This window comes from Phyllostomus discolor, chromosome 8 (genome assembly GCF_004126475.2).
Source record: "Phyllostomus discolor isolate MPI-MPIP mPhyDis1 chromosome 8, mPhyDis1.pri.v3, whole genome shotgun sequence".
NCBI classification, from domain to species: Eukaryota; Metazoa; Chordata; class Mammalia; order Chiroptera; family Phyllostomidae; genus Phyllostomus; species Phyllostomus discolor.
The window spans coordinates 25328120-25342580 of record NC_040910.2 but is presented as its reverse complement, the minus strand read 5'-3'; the positions used below and the strand labels follow the sequence as shown (position 1 = coordinate 25342580).

Below are 14461 nucleotides of genomic sequence, written 5' to 3'. Positions count from 1 at the left end.
AGATGTCATCCTGTATTTAAGTTTGGATGCTATGTACACTTAGATAGGCAGAAACTTGCATGAGTGTTGATAGGAAAAGGAATGTGATGTAGAAGCCTCTTGATGGTTTTTGAAGAATTTGAAGAGGAATTTGAATTTTGTAGAACATGTTCCACACTGAAAGGTACAACCTGAAATGAATCTTTGCATTATGCCTCTAATTATTCTTAAGTAAGAGTTATGTTTATAATGCAGCTCTTTTGGAAGTGCCACATTAGCTGTTTTAGCTTGCTTGCCAGTGTAATAATATGTAACACTTTGTGGTGTTTGTTGCTCATTTTATTTGGGGAGAACAGAGAAAGAACAGCCGAGGAAAGATGCGGAAAAGCAATGGGCATTTATTGTGTCCGTTACAGAAAGTCAGCTAGGAATAAGCTAGTTTCTTGATCAACCCAATTCAGCAGGAAGTGCCGCCTTCAGTTTACCAGCAAGAAACTGAGATGCAGAGAGGTTAAATAGTATGTTAGTGACACATAACTCTGACTTAAAGTTTATATTTTTCCCACTGTACTCCCTCTATAGTAAAGTTGGGTATAAGTGTCTGTATTGCTGTTAAAAGGACTTTTACAAGATGAAATTCTGACTTGCTTAAGATGTTTTTCTTTATTTAAAATGTCTCAGTAGGTTACTTACACTTTAGAGATGAGCTTCAGGTCTCAAGTGTAATTTTATTAAAATTTAATTTTTAAAACAATTGGAGTTAGCAGAGTGAGGCTGGAATGTCTACTTTTAAATTAGCTCCAGGTGCTTGGCAAATAAATTACTCTCAGTAAATGTTAGCTATTGTTATTTTAATTATGCCTCTTAAATAGCCTATCTTAATTTCCAGGTTTATCTGAAAATAATAGCATGTGATGGTTTTATTAGCACCTAATATTAATGGATTGTTAATTTTGTCATCAGACACTGTGTTAAGGATTTTAATATATTATCTTGATATCTTCTGATTATTTGCTGTTGGTTTTTGGTTTGTAGTTTTTTGTTTTGTTTTTGTGGGGTTTTTTTAAAAAAAATTAACTATAGCATTGCAGATAGATATTTGCCAGAGGAATTCTGTTAGCATTCTTTGTTTTTTGTAATGGGCTAACTTGATGCCTTTTGCATTGTCCTATTTGGGAAAGGAACCAGTTTTTCTCTGTAGTAGCACAACCAGGCTTCTGTGTGCTGGTTTGTCAGAAACACAGACTTATCACACCTCTTATTTGCATTGCTTATGAAGTTTCGGCGTGGAGTGACTGTAACGCTTAGCCTGTCTGTGTAGAACCTTAGCTGAGAACATAGCTGAGAACCTTGGTTTTCAGTACTTACTGAAAAAGCCAGAGGAAAGGTTTGGGAAACTGCTACCAGGGACCAGGTTTAAATGGGTTATCCAGTCTTTGAAACTAGCAGGTTGGAAGGTCAAACATTCCTGGCACGTCTGCTTTTGTAACTGTGGCCATGAAGATATCTTAGCTCTGTAAGTGAGCTTTGTTGTCTGGCCACACTATTCCGCGAGGGGCTGTTTGGGCCAGACTTCAGAGACATTTTTTCAAATATGCTAAGAGTTAGTTCATATCTTGCACAGAGCTAAGGACGGACGTTATCTGAACCTATCTAGCCAGCTCTGATGCCGTTTTATGATTGTACTTCACAGTCTCAACTAAAGAATGAAAGGCAGCTTGCTAGATTTTGGAATGTAAGATCTTAAGGAGGCTTAAGTGTTTTTGAAATTCTAAAATAATCCATCCAGATGCTCTGGTTGTCTGCGCCTGTATCTGTGTTTAAATGGTGTCTTGGAGTTGTTAGGTGGTAGGGGACTGGTCAGTCACTTTGTGTTTGTGGCAAGAAGTCTTAGTTGTTTCTCTTTGGCCCTTACAAGACATAGAAAATATTGTCCCTGCTTTACAGACGGAAGAGCATAGCACTCCTGGACAGAAGGGTGTAGAGGGTTTTTATTTTTATTTTATTTTTTTAAAGACTGTATTTTAGAGAGAGGGGAAGGGAAGGAGAAAGAGAGGGAGAGAAACATCAGTATGTGGTTGTCCCCTACATGCTCCCCACTGGGGACCTGGCCTGCAATCCAGGCATGTGCCCTGACTGGGAATCAAACCGGTGACTCCCTGGTTTGCAGACCAGCACTCAGTCTACTGAGCCACAGCAGCCAGGGCAAAGGTAGAGGGTTTTTAAAGATGTAATACATTCTTGGCTTTTTAAATCTGAGTTTTCTTGTTTATGTCCCCTTTCAAAAGATTATGCCCTTTCCTTCCCAAACGTTCTTTGTTTTCTATTTCTTATACTCCTTATTTTCTTCTATTTTTGCGGGGTACTGGAGTCAGAAAGAAAGGTTAAGTACATAGTCTCCTGTGTGGATTGCTCATTTTCTTCTGGTAATTGAAAGTTAACTCTCACTGTAAGTGTACATGATAATGTTTTTGTCTCTGGGCTGTTTTCAGTGTTCCAAAAATGTTCGTAATTTGTACCTCAACTAGATATTTTTAAAATCGGTGTTTAAAATATTATTTACTTAGAGGATTTTTTTTGCATGGTCCATATATCAAAAAGTATAAAAGTGTAAACAGTGGAGAGTCTCACTTCCCCCTGTGCTCCACATCGGTCCAATTCCCAACCCCCTAACGAGAGTGGGTGATTTTAGTTGCTTGTTTATTCTTCCGAAGGTTTTTAAAAAATCTGTATATCGAGCCAGAGAAAACATATTTCCCTACCTTCAAAATTATATCTGTATACCTGCCCGTTGCTTGTTTATGTAATGTAAGATATAATTTGGGGATCTTCCTAGGACAGCACATGAAGAGCCCGTTTGTGTGGTGCTGGTGGTACGTGTGTGCATGTGCGCACACATGTGTTTGACTGTCACAGGTGCTCACAGTGCTGCAGTGGGCATCTCTTACCCAGTGATCTGGTGACTTTCCGTTGAGCCAAGGGGTGCTTGAATCTCTAAATTCAATAACTACTGTAGTAGCAGTTTGCACTGCTACCAGTACAAGTCCTTTTAGGAATTAAAAAAAAAAATCAAGTTGCAGTTAAATTGGGTGCAACTTTTTGAAACAGTCATATGTTTATGTGTAGTAAGATTTAACCTTTTAAGTATAAAATTCTATGTGTAGTCATGTCACCACCACCACAACCAAAATAAAGACGTTCTCTTCACCCTGAAGAGTTTCCCTTGTCCCTTCTTGTAGCCAGTCCCCTCTGATTAGCCCTGCCTCTGGCAACCATTGATATGGTTTCTGTTCCTATAGTTTTACCTTTTTCAGAGTATCTTTTATGTAAATTCATATAGTGTGCAGTTTTTTTTTTGTTCACCTGTCACTTACAGAACTTTGGTATATTTGTCAAAACTAAGAAGTAAATATTGGAACAATATCACTTACTAAACTAGAGACTCTGTGCGTGTTACCAGTTTTTCCACTAAAGTCTTTTTTCCTGCTCAGGATACATACAATCCAGGATACCACACCGCACTTAGCATTTTGAAAAGCTGTGGTTTTTTTTCTTGAGTTGTGAGAGTTCTTTATAGATTCGGGTTACAAGTCCTTTATCAGATTGAATGCCACTTTGTAACTTGCAAAATACACCTAATTTTATTTGTAATAGGATCATTACTCATTCTAATATTGTGCTAAATGCAAATGGCCTATATATTTTCAATGCTGATTTAACTTATATAACATTAGATTTTATTTTTAGAGCAAATGGTTATGTTCTAAAAACTGTGAAAAAATTGTATTTTTTCAGATGCCACTATACTTTGTAGATATGTTCTCAGAAAAATACGTTCTTGTTGCTGAAATATTTCCTTTATGATGCAAGTAACTTTTCCCACAGGAGAAAGACCCATTGGGTGTAGCTACATAGAAAAACATTAAGGGTCAAGGGGGCTGGCTTAGAAACCTTTTGCATTGAAGCAGGTAGTTTTTAAGTTTAATTTAATTTTCCTGCTGCAGTAAACTTCACTGCAGAAAGTTTTGTACTTTAGCAGATACCAGTCAACGTTCACTACTTCTAGCAGTCCTTGGAGTTACAGTGGTACCTCAGTACTAGTTAATTCGTTCTGCAACTCATGACCAGTGCCCAAACCACGGGCTACCGAGCAAGTAACAAGTGATGGGGCATTTTTTTTTTCTGGTTAAAATGTGACAAGTACGGGGTTTGATGAGTTCCGAAGCCGACGGGCACCGAGGTTGGACTGGAGTGAATTTAACAGATGTTTCAAGGGTCTCCTGTGGACCACTTGCTGCTTTAGTCATTGAGGACCCCGCTGTGAACAGCCAGTCTGCGCTCAGGACGTGGAGCTCACGTTCCAGTGAGGAGAGGCACGCAGACAAAACAATAAACACCACGTTCGATGTTGATAAAAACGGTGGAAAGATATTCAGTGGAGTGAGCCTGCATTTGGAGGTTTCAGGGATAATGAAGAGGTACCGCAAGGACCGAATGAAATGATGGAGCCACTGCCGGCACCACACAAACAGGCTCTTCATGTGCTGTCCTGGGAAGATCCCCAAATTATATCTTACGTTACATAAACAAGCAAGGGACAGGTATACAAATAGAATTTTGAAGGTGGGAAAATATGTTTTCTCTGGCTCAATATACAGATTTTTAAAAACGTTTGGAAGAGTAAACAAGCAACTAAAATCACCCACTGTTGCTAGGGGGTTCGGAATTGGGCTGATGTGGAGCAGAGAGGGAAGTAAGACTCTCCACTCTGCACTCTCCTGTGATGAACAGAGGAGAAAGCTTCTCAGGCTTCGTAGGTGGATACTGTCTTGGCTTGGTGAGCGATGGAAGCCTCAGGGCTGGACTAGTTAGGAAGTGGCATAGAAGGTTTTGATACCAGACAGTTAGCAGGGGAGGCCTGATTAAGTAGAGACCTGGGCATTTATTCTGAATGGGTTGGGGAACCATTGTAGGGGTTTGAGTACAGGAATGGTGAGATCGCTCAGAACGCTGGGTGGTTGAGAGCAGTCAGCAGAGGGGAGAGGGTAGAAACGGGGAGACCAATTGGGGGGCTAATGCAGTCAGCTGGATGTAATAGCAGATGGTGGGAGGGGAAAATGGTCACCCCTTAAAATGCTGATATATTATAAAAGTGGAGCAGACAAGATGTATTAAATGTGGGTGCGAAAGAAAGAGGATGGGAAGATGACTTCAGGGTTTCTGGAAGATGAGGATGATATTTTTCAGAGGACTTCGGGAAGATCAGGTTCCAGTGCAGCGGGATGGCATGGTGATGCTGGCGGCGACAGCCACCAGAGGTTCAGTTTAGGACAAGTAGCGTTTGGGCTGCCTCTTTGTCATCAAGCAAGTCGCTCAGAGTTCACTGGCCTGGAGATTTCAGACTATGATGCTTTCGATTCACGCGGGACATCTCTTTATTAGAAATATTGCTTAGTGACATGAGTGCCTGCTGCAGTGCTTGATGTGCAGGAGACGCTTAATATTTGTTGATAAACTTGAAGTGGAAATCTCTATTGTTTTCTGTAATGACGTATTTGACTCTAATAGTTTCTGGTATTTTTCTGGTATTTGACATGTCTGTCTTTCTTTCAAATGAACTTTGACAAAGTGTAACCCTGTGAAGTAGAAACGAAAAAGTTTTATCATTCTTTATAAGCAATAATTTCGAGAAACATGTGGACATTAAAAAGTAGAGCACACTGCTGAGCTGGAGCTGTTGACATCACCTCCTCATAACCTCTGCTCCTGCCCATCATCAAAGCGCGGCTGTCCTTGTCCTTGATGGCATTGATTCCTACTGCTTCCATTCATGTGCATCACAGGTTATTTTTCATCAGAAAAATGATGTTCGTAGTAGCCGTGTTTGGCTTTGTTCAGTGGGCTTAGAGTTCCATTGGAGTATATTACTTGATGTGCTTTTGAAACTCACTTTTGCTTAACTTTCCTGGGTTTAAGAAACTGAACTGCATTCATCTGTTCAGGCTCCCATAACAAAATAATGTACACTGAATCAGCGGTGGCCAGCCTTTTGGCGCCCTGGGGCCACACTGGAAGAAGAAGAGTTGTCTTGGGCCACACAGTAAATACATTGCAACATGTAATCACAAAAAAATCTCATAATGTTTTAAGTAAATTTACTATTTTGTGTTGGGCCACATTCATAGCCATCCTGAGCCCCATGTGGCCTGCAGGCTGCGGGTTGGACACCAACAATAGGAATTTATTTTCTCATGGTTCTGGAGGCTAGAAATTTAAGGTCAAGGTTCTGACTGTTTCAGTTTCTGGTGAGGGCTGTTGTCCTGGCTTGCTGAAAACCACCTGTCTGCTGGGTTCTCACATGGACTTTCCTCCACACAGAGGCAGAGTGGAGGGGAGAGAGCTATGGGGTCCCTCCCTCATTTGTGAGGTGAACGTGATAACCACTGCACTACAGAAACCCTCCCTCATTTGTAATGACACCTGTTTCGTTGGACCAGGATCGTACCCTCCTGACCTCACTAGCTATGATGACGTCCTAATGGCCCAGTATTCAGAGATCATCACACTGGGGGTTGGGCTTCAGCATATGAACAGTTTTGTTTGTGACAGTTTTCACAGTAGCATCTTTAAATGCTGGCATTATTTTACATTTCTGTTGAGTGTGAATATAAGAAAGAACCCATCTCTAGGTAATTATACCTGAGGAATAATTCTAGGCAATGAGAGTGAGTTTGTGAAAAATAAATGGAAAGTGATATAAAGATTTAAGTTTACTGAGAAGGGTAGTTTAAGTTTCTGACATGCATACACTGTAGAATTTTTAAATACATGTAGCTTATTACCTGCAGACACAAAGAGTAACAATAATACTTTAAACGTTTCTTCATTCTGATGGACTTAGTAAAATTAACAAATTTTCATTTGTAATTAGCATTCAGATAGTGTGTTAGGGTTTTTAAATTATTATTCTATTACTAAGTAGAATAAATGTACCCCCATACAGATTTAATTTTATTATTAATTTGCTTAACATTTTCATGGTATAATAGACTTTTTTACACAGACTGAATTACTGATTAGTGGAACCTTAATGAGTATGGTTTAATTTTACCACAGCATGTGGCCTGAGACCCCGTCCATGAGCTTTCCCGAGGGAGGACTTGGGCTGAGAGGTGTCTCCCTGGAGCTTTTACACTGGTGTCTGCTTCATCCAACTCTGATTCTCCTGGAAGGGCCTGTGGCCTGGGATAGATGGACACACACACACACACACACACACGTACAGAATGGGTCTTCATATGCAAACCGTCTTAAAGCATTGATACTGAGAATTCCTGATTTTTGATAAAAAGTCAAAAAGAATAGCATTCATAATGTTGTGTCTCCCATGTTACCCAGCTAAAGTAACAAAAGACCTTGACACAAATAGTTTGGCTATAGTTTTCACTGTCACCCTGAATAAAATTTTATCTTTTTCAGCTTTTGAAATTTAGGCAGGTACAGGTAGAAGTAACAGTAATTTCAAACTTGAGGATGTACGGCAAACCTTGTCAAAGTTGCACTTTGTCCAAATAAATAGACTTTAGTACACCAATAAAAGGGATCCTTCTTGTGGTGAGTTAGTTAACTTAATATTTGAGAAGTGGAAAACTTCACATGAAGGAATAGTGTTGGGGGAATTCTCCCCCTCCCCAGCTATATTGTCTTTTTAAATGATGAAGACAAGAGAATTTTGAATTTATATTTTGAGTTGGGCTGATTGAATGGGTCAGGAAAAGCAGTGTAATAGTTTTATACCATATCATTGTCTATATGCTGTTTCCTTGTTTGGAGAAGAAAACTGATCTCTGAGACCATCTGAACCAAAAATAACAGGACTAGGGTTTTAACCATGTAGTCCTAGATTAGAATGAGCTCCCCACTGCAAGGACACCCCGCATTGCTACCACCTGAAGGGGGTTTCCGGACAGTGGTGCGTTGCAATAGGACAGAGGAAGGCAGTTCTCATGAAGTAGAGTCTGAAGCAATTGGGCGCCTCTGGCTACGTAACATTCGAGTGAATGGGGGAATGCAGCACAAGCCATACAGAGTAGAGGTCGAGGAGGAACGCCCCTGCACATTGGAGGCACTCTGTCACACGCTAGATACTTTTGAACGCACAGACTGTGAGCGTGTGACACTGTGCTGCGGAGTGCATTGGGAGACACGGGTGCGTGAGACCTAGTGCCGGGAGTTCACAGCCCGGGGAGGGCCCACGTCAGGTGAGAACTCATACACTGGTGCAATGGACGCGCAGTGACCAGGTGGTCGGGAAAGGAACTGGGATGGGCAGGTGTCAGCGGCAGGCCCCACAGTGGTTTCCATCGAGAGGACTGTCGGTTTCCCAGCAGCCCCTTCTCGTTTCATGTTTCTTTGATCTCACTTCATGTTTCAGTTATACTTAGGGCTTTGAGAAGGGCATGGAGTAACAACAGAAGATTCTAAGGCATTCTGAGCAGTTTCTCCTGTGCTATCACATACGCCCAGAATACACAGACCACTTCTAATTTTTTTCTTAAAGGCTATTTTGGTAATTTTAAATCCTGAAATACAGTTATTGGAGGGGTATTAAGCTCCAAATTATTCTAAAGTAATTTTTTTGTTAACTAAGGTTTGTAAAAGATTTCTCTTTGTTTAATATTAGCAAGTGGACAGTGGACAAAACAGGCAGGTTTTGGTCAGGCACAAACAACTTTGCATCCTGTTGATTCGATAGAAAATACCGAAGTAAATGTCGGTGCTAAGAATAGATTCCTTCAGGTATTCAGTTTTGTCACACCAAGGGGTGGAGTCCTTGTGCAGGAAGAGTGAGATCCAGTAAACAGGAACTGCGGGCCGGGAGAGATTTTCGGGGAGGAAGAGGAGGCCCTTGCTCGAGGAATGTCAATGGAATATTTCACCACTATGAGTATCTTTCCGGGAATGTTGGATCTAATAGCATGCCAAGTGCGCTCTTCTTGCATCACTGCTGTGGATGATTAAGTGATCTTTACTAGGATGGCATGTTGTGATTAAAGATGTGAAAGCTCATTCAGCTGTGTTTTCACAGATTAATTCACTGGTTTTCGGTGCTTTCCACTCTGAGGGTATATATTTTTTCATGTTAGGTAGAGATGGTTTTAGTATAATTTAGGATATTTTAGTATAGCCATGTGTTTTTACATTTACATATACAAGTTGTGGAAATGCCAGGTATTTGTTTATTTGAAAGACTTTTTAGAAATTATTTTTCACTTACAGTTGACATGCAATATTAAATTATCTTCAGGTGTACAAATAGTGATTAGATATTTATCCAGGTGTTATATTTAAAAAGCACAATTCCTTGTCCTGGAAATTTAGCAGGGAAACAGCATGTAACCCTCAGCTTTCCTTTCTTCTTTAAAGCAGTTGTTTTGGGAAGCTCTATATTACATTCCAGTAACATTACTATTTCTTAAAATATTTTTGAGGGTGTTCCTTTTGTGATGCCAGATGTTCAGTTGTGCAGTGACCGCTTAAGTGTTGAAAATATCAGAGAATTCAGGCTTTTCTGTGGCTGAGAACATGGAGAATGGAAAAACTATAATAGCGTAATGGGAGACTCTTCTAGTTATGGGGAGAGAGAGTTGATGTGAGGAAGGGATTTTGGTGAAGATTCTCTAGTACACGAAGAAGTGGAAAACAAAATCAAGGAGACCAGCATGTTATTGAGCAGATGGGTGTTGGGAGGAAATAATGTAACATTGGTAATGCCAATTTTATTAAAAAATATGAACACTCTAGTACTGAATCTAATAAAATTTTGTATGCTTGGAAAAAAGGTTTTGTCCTACCAGTAAATTTAGATTTTTCAAAAATTAATTTAAGCAGCCCTGGCTGGCGTAGCTCGGTGGATTGAGTGCGAGCCTGTGAACCAAAGTGTCGCAGGTTCGATTCCCAGTCAGGGTACATGCCTGGGTTGCGGGCCAGGTCCCCAGTAGGGGGCATGTGAGAGGCAACCACACACTGATGTTTCTCTCCCTGTCTTTCTCCTTCCCTTCCCCTCTCTCTAAAAATAAACAAATAAAATTTAAAAATATATTAATTTAAGCAAGTGAAGTATTTTTATACATACAGTTCTTGCCTTTTTAAAAAAATATTTCTGTGAGATGACCTAGAGGCCAGCCTCAGTCTGTTCATGGGATGCACAGCATTCCCTCAGTGCATCGTCATTTACCTCCATTGTCCCCCTGGGGTGGACATCCGCAGTGGTTTTGGAGTCCAGGTCTTCTCACAAATAGTGCTGTGGTGAATGGCATCAAATATGTGTGTGTGTGGTTTGGGATGCTTTTTGTGAATAGATACGGAGATTAGGTGGCTGGTAGGGAAATTACCAGTGATCTGCGCGTGTGTGCGTGTCTGTGTGTGTATTTAACACTTGGACAGATATTGCCAAATGGCTCATTGAAAAGCCTGTGCCAATTTATATTTCCACAACCAGTGCATAAAACTCCATGCCAGTGATAGGTTTTCATTAAACTTTCACAATTTTGCCAATCTGGGAAGTGAAAAAATGTGTTTAGATAATGTTTCTTTCATTCTGAGGAGGGTTGAACATAGTTTCATATGTTTACTGGCCTGTATTGAAGGGAACTAGCCAGTTTTACCTCTATAGCTGTAAGAAATGCTTGCTATTAAGTGGAGACAGCCTGAACAAATGGAGGGGGTCTGGCACCTCTGTAATACAACTGCTCATGTCTGTATCCGAGTTGTTTGGGGCGTGTGTACAGGATGGAAGACGAAGAATTCCCAGCACCTTTGGGGTGTGTGTGACCAAATGTCACTCCATGTTGTGTACATGTAAGATTATAGGAATAGCAACTTTCTTCTTTCTTAAGAACAAAGAAGGTTATCTAGAACAGTTGGAAAAAGACTTAAGTTGGATATTTATTTTTCTTTTTTGACTTTGAAAGTAAAAAAGAGGTATTTAATGCCACTCACAACATTAAAAGTCTTGGTAATACCTTGTTTTATTTTGCCTTTTTGTTATCAGAATTTAATGGATTTATAGCTTTGACAAAATGAGGAATATTTTTCTCATATATAGTAAATCCAGACTGATTTCTGACAAAATCAGTAAGAAATTTATTTGCAGTATTTGAAAATAAATTACAGGATGGAAAAATTCTACTGGTACATTGGCAAGTGGATAGGACCAGATGATCAAATATTTCACTTCTATGTCTACTTCTCATGAGTCAGTTTCACACAACAGCTGCTGTGGAGGAAGGGTTGCTTTGCCAGAAGACTTCATAGTTTCTTTCTTTCTAAAAAGTTTTTAAAAACAAACATAGAAAATAATGCATTTAGACAGAAAAGGGTAAACCAAGTTTTTATTGCTACTCAATAAAAAAGATCACTTAAAACACAGAGTTCTAAAAAGAGCCCCTTTTTGTGTTTCAGCATTTTAACTTACAGAGAGCAGTGGTTAATTTTTAAAAAGTCTTTTAGTTTATAAGCACTAACAGCTAACATCAAACCTGTATTGAACACTTTTAAAAAAAGATTTTATTTTCAGAGGGGGGGAAAGGAGGGAGAAAGAAAAGGAGAGAAACATCAGTGTGTGGTTGCCTCTCATGCGCCCCCATCTGGGGACCTGACCTGCAACCCAGGCATGTGCCCTGACTGGGAATTGAACCAGCGACCTTTCGGTTCACAGGCCAGTGCTCAATCCACTCAGCCTCACCAGCCAGGGCATTGAATACTTTTTGTGTGAAGCATTCCACGTACATTATGTGAGGACATATTATTCCAGTTTTGAAAAGAGGCTTTGGAAGCGCAATGACTTGACTTGTCAGGGACGATGAAGGTAGGAAGGGACGATGCAGGTAGGAAGTACTAGCTGGGGTATTGGACTTCAGGGACTTGGTCTTAGAGCTTGTACTCTGACGCACCGTTACACGGGATCCGGGTAATCAGGAGGAACGAATGTAATTTGTAGGATGGGCGTATATTGTTAAAATAAATACCTATTTATTTTAAAACGTTGAAAGCAATCTTCCTTGAGTACTTTTCAAAGATTAAGAAACTTGTTCTTTCTACAGTTACCACCCATTTCTTTGAATTTTATTGATAAAAATATTTGTGTTGCTCTTGGTTCAGATCTTAATCTTCCCTTGTTTGAGTCTCACAGATTATGTGAGAACTCGCAGAGTAAACAGAAATCCATAAAAGTGAGAGACACATAAAAGTGTGTTTGGAGTGCTTCTTTTCTCCATCTCACAGCACACTCATAGAAAATATATTTTTTCCAGCACAGAATATTCCACTGGGCCCATACGAATTGATTAATAAAAGGAGGATTTGTAAAAATCATATGTAGTAGTTTATCTTGACTGAGACCTTGGATTAAATTTTATAAATTTTCACATCTGCAGGGATATTGATATAATGCTGTAGATAAGAGCTTTTTCAAATGTTACGTGGTTACTTTAAAGTTGATATTTGATGGGGAGTGAGATGTATGGAATAAGTGTTTCTGGCTTTTTTTTTTTAAAGATGGGCAGGGTGCTTCTTGGGGGAAGTGTTTTCTCTGACTGAACAAATGCCTCTTTTTGACAGACCATGTTGTTGCCATGGAGACCTTAGGTTCTATAAATGTAGGCTCCAGTGATAGTCAAGAATATGGCATTGGGTTGTGTGTGTTGTGGGGGGGTGTGCGGTGCTGTGAGAGCAAAGTGAAATCTCGATGTGTATAGTCAGTCAGTTTGCTCACTGAAGTTCACTCACAGTAGCCAGAAGCCATTTATGTTTTTGCCATCTCATTTTTTCATATTCTTTTCCCCAGTGTGTGTGTGTGTGTGTGTGTGTGTGTGTGAGACACAGAAACAGTGGGACGGAATAGAGAAAGACCCCTTTTTCCTCCTCTAATCTCATGCTCCTTTCTCTCCCCCAGAACCAACCACTGCTGAGAATTTGGTGGATATCCTTGCAATCTGTTTTATTCTTCTGTATGTGTCTTCATAAACCACAGTGTTGTGTTTTTAAAGTTCATCGAAATACTGCGGTGTTTCTTATGTCATTCTGCAACTTGCCTTTTTCTCAGCCATATTTTTCCAACGTCTCTTCTTGTTGATGTGTATTGGATTTGTTTATTTTAGGTACATGGGCGTTCCATTGTATCACAGTTAATCTAGTTCCTTAGTAATGGATGCTCAGAATGTTCTCCTGTTGTATTTCTGTGTAACCCCTCAATTTCTTTACTTTATTTTTCCCCTCTGTGTCATTGAGTATAGGAACTCAAATACTTGCTTGATTTAATTTTGGTTTGGCTAAAGCTCAGTTATAAGCTGTCTTTACTTTGTTCTCCTATTCTTTCCAGTAGTCTCAGTTCATTTTATTAATTAAAAAGTATTTTAGGTACCCCTTAGTCATTCAATCTCTCCAAAAGTTCAACCTAGTACAATTCAACTGTTACATATTACCCAGGTGCCTGTTGCCTGGCCAGGTTCCAGGATGTCTATCTAGATTATCTTTTCAAGTTATACGGTTATCAGAAGATCATAAGTAACAACATTGCTATTGCAAGAAACTGCTTTTATCACATCTTGGTTCGTTTAAGATTTATAGAGAAAGAAAAACTATAACCTCTCAAATACTTTTGATCAAGCTTCATGGATGCTTTTACGTATTAAACAACTTGCTTATTTTTTATTCCCTTATCATGATACTATTCAGAAAGTGCTACTGAGGACTCAGCGCTTGCCTAGTGTTCACAGTTGTCAAAATACAGGCCGTATACTGGTCAGTGCTGCGTGATGGAAATAGAATGCAAGCCACACATGCAATTTGGTTCTCGAGTAGCCACATTAAAAAAATGTAAAATGAAACAGTGCAAGAAGTTTCATATCAGAAATTATTATATTGCTTACTGAATTGGAGAATTTAGAGAACCACTTATTTGATGTTGAAAAACAGCCTTTCCATCATACTGACATTTAATGGTGTTTATAAAGATAGATTTTATTGAATCCTAGGGCTATGTGCACCCTGGCTGGTATATAGCTCAGTGGATTGAACGCGGGTCTGTGAACCAAAGTGTTGCTGGTTTGATTCCCCATCTGGGCACATGCCTGGGTTGTGGGCCAGGTCCCCGGTAGGGGGCTTGTGAGAGGCAACCATACATTGATATTTCTCTCCCTGTCTTTCTCCTTCCTTTCCTTTCTCTCTAAATAAGTAAAAAAGAATGAAAAAAAAACATGTTGAAAATTGTCAATGCTAGTGCCTTATACAGGGTGTGGCACAAATAACGTCCCCAGTTTATTACAAGATCTTTTATTACAAAGTCATAAGCATGTAACTCTGTAACATAACAATAGCACACTCAAGCACACCATATGCCATTTTAGGTGAAATGTTCAAATTAAAACTATAAATTATTCCACCCGTTTTATTACCCTACCAACCATATTCACACAGGCCT

General features: G+C 39.7%; 1 protein-coding gene and 1 long non-coding RNA gene across 3 annotated transcripts in view; one reads left to right on the top strand and one right to left on the bottom strand.

Annotated features, from left to right (window-relative positions):
• The window catches only part of RAPGEF2 (Rap guanine nucleotide exchange factor 2), a 220039-nt gene that overhangs the window by 21431 nt on the left and 184147 nt on the right, over positions 1-14461 (top strand). The window lies entirely within an intron of this gene.
• LOC118501951 lies at positions 6774-14425 on the bottom strand. Its single transcript, XR_004904606.1, has 3 exons — positions 14271-14425; positions 11879-11881; positions 6774-6788 (listed from the first exon to the last, which is right to left on the bottom strand). It is a non-coding gene; the product is annotated as an uncharacterized LOC118501951 (long non-coding RNA).